Raw genomic sequence first — 10,381 nt, 5'->3', positions numbered from 1 at the left:
GAGGCACTCAACAAATATCTATTAAACAAATATCTCTTTTATTTATAACAAGGATCATTACTTCCGGCTCCTTTTTTTTTTTTCATGTAATCCCAGTATTTCACTGTAGAGCCGGCTCATCATGCATGTAACACATCCCTACTAATGGCCAGTTAAATAGTTTATACACTTTGTTATTACAAACCTGCTGCTATGGATATAGTTGGGCACACATCTTCACATTCTTTTGTGAGTAGATCTTTCGGGGCCAATGAAGACTGCACAGGAGAATAGCTGGATCAAAGCGTACGCGTACTTTACATTTTGATAGATATTACCTACCTGGTCTCTCTTTGCACCCATTCGTATTCCAGCCAGGAGAGTAAGAATTTATTCCTCCATACCCTTCTTAAAGCCATACTGTTTTTAAAAATATGTTAGGGGAGAAAATAGTATTGGAGTTTTGTTTCCCTTGAGATTTCTTTAATCACAAAAGAGAATGAAATCATTCATATGTTCTGTACCCTGGCATTTCCATTTCTGTAAACTGCCAGATTACATCTTTTGCTTCTTTTGCTATCAGATTGTTTATTTATTTCAGCCTCTTATAAAACAACAACAAAAAAGGGTCCCTTTTGCCTTCGTAGTTTTGTGGTTGGTGTTTTGACTATCTTTTTTTCTTAAGGAATTTTTCATTTATAGATGACTAGGTTCTCAATCATTTTTGTTATAGCCTCTGGGCTTTGTTTTGTTTTGAAAAGGCACCTCTCAGGAACCCTCTAAATGTAGATTCGTGGACTCTACTCTAAAACTCTGATCTAATAGTCTCAGATTGAGGGTGGGGGCAGGACGGTCCCTGCAGAAGTATCAGAACTAGTCACATTTACACCCCAGAAAGCCACGTTCTCAGGCAGAGATGTGGCTGCCCCCAGTTCCCCACAGGGTGTGCGCGCTGGAGGACCAAGTCTCTCAGAGGCCAGAGAAGGGAAGGGAAGTCAGGGGGCACTCATCAGGGGCTCGCCTCCAAGCTGGGAATAAGGAGGGCCTGACAGAGAGGGGGAGGTGGCAGCCCAGCCCTGGGCTGAGGTTCATGGACACTGCATTCCCAGGGCCACGTCTCCATGACTCATCCTAGACATATGTGCATGCCACTGTGTTTGGGCCTGCCAATGGCCCAGCCTGCACTGACAGATGCCCACTAAGGATGGGTTACCCCTGGGTCTGCCCGGACTGCATTTAAAGGCTGCCAGGGCCATGACTGAGAGAGGTTGAGTTAGCTTAGAACTGACCCTGACCTCACTCTGCCTTAAAGTTGCCACCTGGGAAATGGGCAGTGTGGGGACAATACATTTCTGGTTCTTCTTGTCTCACCCACGAATCTGTGGGATTATAGACTGGGTTCTGAGGGGAGCCACGCGTCCATCTGGTGGAGGCATTGCCTCCCTACCAGTTCAAGAGAAGGTGAGTTTGAGGGCTAGAGGAAGGAAGGATCTGAAGCTTTCCAGGGAACAGTGGACTGTCACCAGGAGGGACCATGAGTTTGTCTGCTCAGGTTGTTATAACAAAGTACCATGGACTAGGTGGCTGAACAGAGATTTATTTCTCGCAGTCATGAAGCCTGGGAAGTCCAAGGTTGAGGTACTATAGATTCTGTCCTTGGCAAGAACCCTCTTCCTGGGTTGCAGATGGCCGCCTTCTTGCTGGGCCCTCACATGGCTAACAGAGAAGGATCTCTCTCTCTTCCTCTTCTTATAAAGCCTCTAGCTCCACCACAGGGGCCCACCCTCATGACCTCATTGAGCCGTAATCACCTCACAAAGGCCTTATCTCCAGATGCCATCACACAGAGGACTAGAGTTTCAATGTGGAAATTTGGGACAAACACAATTCAGTCCATAACAGATATATATATTCTGGAATCTTGAGTGTCCGTCCTTCAGTGGAACCAGTCTAGGGAGATAAAGTTTGGGTTAGGCCTGGGTGTGCAGTGAGGAGGACATACAAGTCTGGAAAAGACAAACTGAGGCTTGGTTTTCCATCTGACCTGGGATTGAATCCAGCCCACCCATCACTTCTTGGAGTGACTTTGGGCAAGTGACTTCACCTCTTGGAGTCTCTGAGTCCTCATTTGCCATGTCTCCCTCCCAGGGCCCTTGTGACAATTAGACAGGATGAGGTGAGTGAAGCACAGTCCCTGAGTACATTCTTAATCAAACATTAGTTCCCCTCTTCCCCAGCCCAACAAGTAATGGCACCAAGTGTGAGCTGGGAGAATGGAAGTTCATCATAGAGGCCTCTCAGATGATTGCACCTGTTGGATAAACTGTAGTTTCTTGATCCATTTAGTTTGATCCATGAAGCCTCACCCAACTTCTTCATTTCAATGACTGCAGGGGACACACTGAGACCCCCACCTAGGGAGCCTGGACTTGGGTAGGGAGGGGATGAAGATTGACATCAGAGGGAGGGAGGGAGGGAGGGAGACGAGTTGGGGCTTGGAGAGGGATGACAAGTTTCTAGGAGCAGAGGGTGATGCATCATGGGGAGGGGAGGGGTTTGACCATGGCAAGACATTTGGGCATAAATCCAAAAGTGCTACAGAGCCATTGACAGGATTTGAGCAGGGGAGTGAGTAGATCAGATCTGCATTTTCAGTGAATCTCTGTGACCTCCTTAGAGAAAAGAAATTGATTTTACTTTGGAAGTTTTTCTCAGGCACATCTACTTCTCTGTTTGCACGGTGGCTACCCCATCCAAGCAGACCAACGTCATCTCTTAGAGACCCACAGCCGCAGACACTTGACAGCACCTTCTCTAAATCTGCTGGTTCTCAACCAGAATCTCCTTTTAAAAATTCAAGTCAGGGGGATCCCTGGGTGGCTCAGCAGTTTAGCGCCTGCCTTCCGCCCAGGGTGTGATCCTGGAGTCCTGGAATCAAGTCCTACATGGGGCTCCCTGCAGGGAGCCTGCTTCTCCCTCTGCCTGTGTCTCTGCCTCTCTCTCTCTCTCTGTCTCTCATGAATAAGTAAATAAAATCTTAAAAAAAAAATCAAGTCAGAATTTCTTACTTCCTGCCTGAAACATTTCTATCTTTCTCCATCCTCTTTAGAATAAAACCTCAACTCCTGACTGTAATGAGCAGGCCCTGGACCCGTCTGGGCCTGTGGCCTCTTCCACCATGCTCCTCCCCTGCTCTAAACACTGTCTCACACTCAGTTTCTCACCTCACCAAGTCCTATCCTACCTCCCAGGCTTCTACTGTTCCCTGGATCGAGAATGGTGCCCCCACTCTTCTTACTAAAGCCCTGTTGGGCTGATGTGTGACTTCCCCAGAGGTGCCCTCCCGAACATCCAGCACAATCTAATTTCTGTTCTGTTCTATTCTCTCTTCCTCATCCCTGGTCCCTTCCTCAGGAGTGCTTGGCACAGTGTATTCTACCTACTTGCTCAATGGCTAGGTCTTTCAGCAGAGGGCAAGCCCCGTGAGGGCAGGGAGCCTGGACGTGCTTCCTGGAGGAATGATTCAAGCAACACGTGTCCAAAATGGAGTTCTGCTTGTAGATGGCATTCGAGGCGCAATTCTCATTGCACTGATCTGTGCACGACACAATAGCTACTGTCCCGAGCACAACGATGAGCTCGTCTGACTCTTACAACGACCCCGTTTGGCAGATGCTATTATGATTGTCATTTCTGAGGGAAGGAAACGGAAGCCCATTTCTGAGGGAGAGGAAGTGGCCTCTCCAGGGTGGCCCAGCCGGCAAGAGGTAGATGGTGGAGCAGGGACCGAACCCAGGCTGGTGAGAGCAGAATCGGCACAGCTCCCAGAAGCGCTCCTCTTCACGCTGTTCAATATCAGAACTATCCAGTGGGCCGGGGCTGGAGACTGGGAGGCCTTCTCCAGCCCTTCCCTCCCATCAGCTTCCCTGCTGCTTCCCCACCTCAGGTCCTGGCACCGCATGGGCCCTGACTGGCACTGTCACCGCCACGCCTGGCTCCTCAGAGCCCTCCTTCCCGGGCCGCCCGCAGCAGGCCGTGTCCAGTTCTCCCTCGCACCTCGCAGGAATCCACAGCCTTCCCGGCGCCTCCTCTGCCCCTCTCAGCCCAGCCCACCCAGAGCTCACATCTGGCAGCTGCAGCCGCCACCTCAATGTTCCTCCTGCTTCCATTGTGCCCTTCTCAATTCATCCTTTCTGGCACAGAGGCCAGGAAGATCTTCCAGAGATAGAGTTCTATCATTTCCTGCTCCACTGAGCCTCCTTCCATGGCTCCTTCCCCCTGCACTTAGGAGAAAAGCTAAAATGCCTCTTCATGATCTGCCTGGGCCCCCATGGGAGCCAGACACTATCTCCTACCACCCTCTAGTTCCACGCAGCCCAGAAACTTCATGTGCCCCCAACACACCATGCTCTTTGCAGCCCTCATACCTGCTTTCCTCTCTTCTTGATTTTTCTTCTTCCCAGACTTTACCTGAGGCTCCTGTTAGCCTCAACATTTGGAGCAAATGTTGCCTCCCCAGAGGGTCCTCCTGGGCCAGCCTGTCTAGAGAGAGAACCCCAGCGCTTACACCCCCTTTACTGGTTTTCCTCCACTTCAACCACCTAGTGCGCATTGAACGGTTGTTGTGGGGGTTTTTTTCTGACCGGTTGCACGTGGGGCTTGCGTGTGAGTGTGTGCACACATCAGCCCCATGAGAACCCACACCATGTGGGTATTTTTGCCCATGAATCTCCAGAGCCTAAAACAGTGTCTGGGACACAGTGGGCACTCAGTAAATATTTGTTGAAGGAAGAATAAATGAATGTCTGGGATTATAGCCTCTATAACATTGCCCCAAATATCTGGTTCGAAGAGATCAAAAATAATACAGAACAAACCAAACCAAAGAGGAAAACCCATGAGGGCAAAACCCATAGTTTCCAACAGTAAATTCTTGACCTTTTTGTTTCTCTTTCCAAGTTTGTCTGTAAAAAGAAAAAAGGTTTTTAAAAAAATCCCCACCAATTACCTCTGAGATGAGACTTAATATGCCAAGTTCTTGCCTAGAGCACATTTTTACAGCTGAGTAATAAACCCCAGAAAAACATGCCTTATGATGGAAACATTGAACGTCGTCTGTTCCAACAGGGCCACTGTGGCTGCCGAGATGGAGGAACATTCTTGTTGAGGGAAAAGAGAAAAAAAGGAAGAAGAATTGGATTAGGTAAGTATTTATCTAAAGAAGTACTGTTGTTGATAATGAGGAATTTTGGCTTTCCTTCCCAAACCAGATCTTTATTTGTTTTCTGTCCAAATCACTTTTATGACACTTGGATTTTCTCAACAAGGAAAATGCTCGGTTGCCTGAGAGTAGGAAAGAGAATGAGAGAAGAAGAGAGATTTTTATGTTTGCCCCCTCTGTAAGTTGATAGAGAGGCCCACAAATTCGTGCCAGCGACAGGGGTGTACCTACTACTGTGTCCATTCCCATTTTGCCCGGGACACGCTAGGAAGGAGACTTTCTCTAAAAGGCAATTATTTTGGGCTATGAGAAAACTCGACAAATTCAGGAGCCTGAACCTACCCTATCCCGATGGCTTGAGCCTCAGTTAGCCTCAGTTTCCCCTCCTGTAAATGGGGATGCTAGAGTCAAGGCTGTGAGATGGTGGGCACACTGCCCCCACATCTTTCCACCATGTGTGCTGCAAGCAGCTGGCAAGAGAACCCTCTCTGAAACCGGTACCCAGATTCTAACTTGACCTGACCCCTCAGGATAGATATGAAATGGATTTTGGAGAAATAGACAGATAAAAATAAAAACCACTACAGTCCCTTCCTGGAGTCAGTGGAAGCGTGCATCGTACTTACAGGAAATCACAACAGACTAAGTTAATTCCAGCTGAATTCAACTTAGAGTTGATTTTGTTACACTTTTTCTTTTTTTTTAATTGTAAAAGTAGCAGAACATTCAAGAAGATTTTGAAAACAAATTCACGGATTATCCCACGACCCCAGCACCCCCAATTATACTCCCGTCTGCATATTTCCTTTCTGCCCATGTGTGGCCTGCAAGTTCCCCTTGTAATGGGAAACATGCTCCATGAAAAACAGACAAGATCAACCCCCAAACACTCTGAGCTGCTTCTCTTTATATATTTATTTTACTATGTTTATAAACAAATCCGAGGACCTCCCCTCCCTTTGACACGGACTTTTTTGTTGTTGTTTAACTGAATTTAATTTTTAATTCAAAAATTTGTATTTATTTATTTCCATTTTAATGTGACACCAACTGGTTTTGAGCTGTGGGAGTGAAGCCCCTCGTCCCAACCACCGCTGCCGGTCTCCAGGGCTGACACTGGCGGTGTCAGGAAGCGGCCAGGCTGGCTTCTTTCTGAGCCACACGCGCCGCCCCAGAGCCTCTGCAGCTACGAGCATCCCAGCGGCTTGGCTTCCAGGGCCTAGCATCGCCTAGGGAACCAGTAAGCCAGACACAGAAATGGAGGCGGGTGGGAGCAAGGGAAGAGTTCCCATCATCCCTCCTCCTCTCAGAGTCAGCCGGTCTCTGTCAACGGTCTTTGAAAACTGTCACTTCCCCGTATTAAGTGCCTCCGCTGTGCCAAGAGCTGCGGCAGGTGCTTGCTCACCTCGTCACTATACTCCAACAACAAGCACCCCATTCTACAGATGAGGAAACTGAGGTTCAGAGAGATTAAATGACTTGCCCAAGGTCACACAGCCCCACATTTGGATCTGAGTGACTTTGAAGCCTACCCTCTTCCTTTGGCACTATGCAACCAGGTACTGGGCCAGTGCTGGTGAGCTGAACGACGGGCTCTGCTTCTTCCAAGAAAAGGCCTGGGTGTTGGTCTGAGGACCCACTGTCAAAGCCAGAATGGATAGTTAATTTCGATTCCACCTCTCACACTTTAAGCCACTCCCCGGCTGGCTAAATACTTCTATTAGATGCCCGTAAGGTTGGACATCCATGTGACTGCTCAAAAATCAGTTAGGAGGTCATGCAAGGAGAGAAATCTCAGCAATTAGTTTCTAGCTGGCCCACATTCTGTTCCATGGAGAATGGGGCTAATTATGAAGTCAGATGGATCCATTGTCCAGGAAAGCTTACCACACTCTCTTGGACTATTTAGAAGCTGAGCAAACATGCTGGCTGGACAGGCTGTCCTGTACTGATGACAATCTCAGACTCTCCCAAGGCCCTGAAGCACAGCCTCAGCTTCCCGCAGGGTTGGGGAAACTCTTTAGGAAAGGATGGTCCCATCCCTGGGCTTCTGGGCTTCCCTATGGGGTCCTGTGAGAAAATAAGTCTGCTTATTTTGGGGGGCCGAGGAGAAAACACCAGAGCAAAAGAATAAGGGGCAGAGGGAACTGGACAGAGACTTCCAAGAACCTCCAACCCAGGAGCACGAGCAGGACTCCCCCCAGTTTCAGCAGAGGCTGGGCCTTCCTGGCCCTCTTCTAGGGATCCGAGCCTTTGAATGCTATTGTTGTTACTTCCAACACATCTGCTGCCAGGTGCTGCATCGGTGAAAAAGCAAATCAGTGAGGATTAGATGAAACAACACTGCTAATTATCAAGCTACATTGTGAAGTCACCAGTGATTTCATTGGTAAGGCTGGCTCCAAGGCTTGCCCTGCGAGGAAGCCTGTCTGTCCACCCACCCAGCCCTGCCCACTCACCCAGGCCCTGGGTGGAAGGAGCAAGGCCACACTTCTATTCTCAGTGGCCTGCTGCCCTGGCCCAGGGCTCCAGACGTGTAAAGCTGCTGAAATCGATCTCGGAGGACAGGTGGCTGGGAGTGGGTGGGTGCCAAGGAAGGAGCATGAGAGACAGCCAGAGGATGGCACGAGGATAGGCCATACTCATCTCCTTCCTGTGCAGTCGGACCTTCAATGCCAGCAGGGCACGCCTCCAGCCCTGGGAGGTACTATGTAGCAGGTATAATTCTCCGTGATTAACTAATCCCCACTCTGTTCCCAGTGCTGTGAAGCACTCCACAGCAGCCTCCCACCAGCTTCCTCACTGGTCCTAGCATACCTTTCCTTACCCCTGCTCCCCATATTCCAGAATATTTTTCCAGGGAGTTTCCCAAGTGGGTATGGAATGCTGTCAGTCCCCTGTTCAAAACTTTATGTGAGGGGGATCGCTGGGTGGCTCAGTGGTTGAGCATCTGCCTTTGGCCCAGGGCCTGATCCTGGAGTCCTGGGATTGAGTCCCACATCAGGCCCCTGTATGGAGCCTGCTTCTCCCTCTTCTTCCTGTGTATCTGCCTCTCATTCTCTCTGGGTCTCTCATGAATAAATAAATAAAATCTTTTTAAAAAATTAAAATAAAAAACAAAACAGAACAAAACAATCCATGGCAAAAATGAATATAGAGCCGCACTCCGAGGGCTGGCAGCACTGGGGGAGAAATGGCTACGGCTACTGAAAATGTGCACTGGAGCAGGATTTAAAAAATAATAATAATCTGGCAATATCTGTTCAAATGAGAAATATACTCAGTTGGCTCCAGCGATCTCAGTTTTAGAAATTTAACTTTAAAATCAGAGTTTGAGGGGCACCTGGGTAGCTTAGCGGTTGAGCATCTGCCTTCAATCCTGGAATCGAGTCCTGTGTCAGGGTCCCCACAGGGAACCTGCCTCTCCCTCTGCCTCTCTCTCTCTGTCTTTCATGAATACATAAATAAAATCTTAAAAAAAAAAAAAGAAATTAAACCTTTAAAATAAGAGTTTGAATCTGAAGGTCTGCAAGGATTTTTCTTTTCTTTTTTTGTTCAAGAATTGTCAGTAGTGGGGTTTTGCCTGGCTAAGTCAGGAGAGCATGCAACTCTTGATCCCAGCCCAGTTGATCTCAACTCCCAGTTGTGAGTCCCAGACCCACGTTGGGTGTAGAGTACTAAAAACTAAAATAAAATAAGGAAGAAGGAGAAGGAGAAGGAGAAGGAGAAGGAGAAGAAGAAGGAGGAGGAGGAGGAGGAAGAGGAGGAGGAGGAGGAGGAGGAGAAGAAGAAGAAGAAGGAGAAGAACTACTGTTGGTGGTACTAACACTTTTGGAAAAATTTTCTGTCAATAAGGAAATAGTTAAACAAACTGCAATACATCCTTATTATGGAGTACAGAAACAATGGGTTAGATTTATGTCTATTGAAATGATTAAGTGTCTATGACATGAATTAGACAGGAAAGCAAGTGATGGATGCATAGGTTGATAGAGTCACCTCTATCATCAGTTTCTACCTTTATTTATCTAGGCTATTTTTGCATTTGTCTATCATGAGGAATATCTAAGGATTCACATGAAATTGTTTTTTTTTTAATTTTTTATTTATTTATTTATGATACTCACACACACACACAGAGAGAGAGAGAGAGAGAGGGGCAGAGACACAGGCAGAGGGAGAAGCAGGCTCCGTGCACCGGGAGCCCGACGTGGGATTCGATCCCGGGTCTCCAGGATCGCGCCCTGGGCCAAAGGCAGGCGCTAAACCGCTGCGCCACCCAGGGATCCCTCACATGAAATTGTTAATCCTAATTATACTGATGGAAAGAGAAAGAAGAGATTATTAATTGCTCACATATCCGATTTGTTTTATTGGTTATGGTGAATATCTATTGCTTTTAAAATTGTAAAAGGAGAACAAAAAAAAAATTGTAAAAGGAGAATTTAATGAAAGGTGACAGAAAGAGAGGAAAGCAAAGGAGGAAAGACTCTTCAGTGTCTCTCCAGGGTTCTGGCTGTGCACCCCATCGCCCTTCCCCTGGGCCTGCGCCTCTACTTCCTCTTGACTCTCTCGACACTCAAGCACACAGACCTTGTGTGCTTATCCCTTTGCACATACTGCTTCCTTTGCCAGCAAGTAGCTCCCCTTCACAACCTGGCAAATCCTTCTCGGATCAGTCTAAATGCCACCTCCTCCAACAGCCTTCTCCTGTCCCCCAAGGTTGAGGGGTCAGTCCCCTTCTTGGCATCCCACCATCCCTCACGTCCCCTGTCCCTTTGGGTACCACATTCCATTGCATCCCATCTTTGGGACACATGTCCCATCTAAGGGAAACACACCTAGGGCCTCTCACCTTTACACTGATGCAGAGAAGCCGGGATTCCAGATGTCTATGGAACGTTGCCTGGTTTGTAAATGTGGGCCACTTGTCCCGATGGGTAATAAACTATTCAGGCAACATCACGAGTGTGAAGGGAAAGAGTTCTGCCAGCCGTGGCTGGCACTGCGGCGGTCGTTTGACGGTGCCAGGGTAACTGGGTAATTGATAAGCTGTCTCCCCATGGAGTGGGGGACTCGAGAGGGCAGGACCTGGTAGGCAGCACATCTTTTCCTGGAGTAACACAGAGGAAAAGCTGCCCAAGGCAAAGGGAAGAAGTAAAGGGAGAAAGGGAGTGGAAT

At 48.1% G+C, this 10,381-nt stretch overlaps 1 long non-coding RNA gene across 2 annotated transcripts; it reads right to left on the bottom strand.

The window, feature by feature from the left end:
• Window positions 1-1,567: 1,567 nt before the first annotated feature.
• Window positions 1,568-7,531, bottom strand: LOC140632240 (uncharacterized). Of its 2 annotated transcripts, XR_012029754.1 has the most exons (4): window positions 7,088-7,531; window positions 6,733-6,839; window positions 4,988-5,138; window positions 1,568-1,929 (listed from the first exon to the last, which is right to left on the bottom strand). It is a non-coding gene; the product is annotated as an uncharacterized lncRNA (long non-coding RNA). The 2 variants fall into 2 exon arrangements; XR_012029753.1 differs by lacking the exons at window positions 1,568-1,929; window positions 4,988-5,138 and adding an exon at window positions 5,226-6,429 and having other exon boundaries at window positions 7,088-7,528.
• Between the last annotated feature and the right edge of the window lie 2,850 nt (window positions 7,532-10,381).

The sequence above is a fragment of the Canis lupus genome, chromosome 4 (genome assembly GCF_048164855.1).
Source record: "Canis lupus baileyi chromosome 4, mCanLup2.hap1, whole genome shotgun sequence".
NCBI lineage: Eukaryota > Metazoa > Chordata > Mammalia > Carnivora > Canidae > Canis > Canis lupus.
This window is presented reverse-complemented; position numbering and strand designations above follow the sequence as displayed.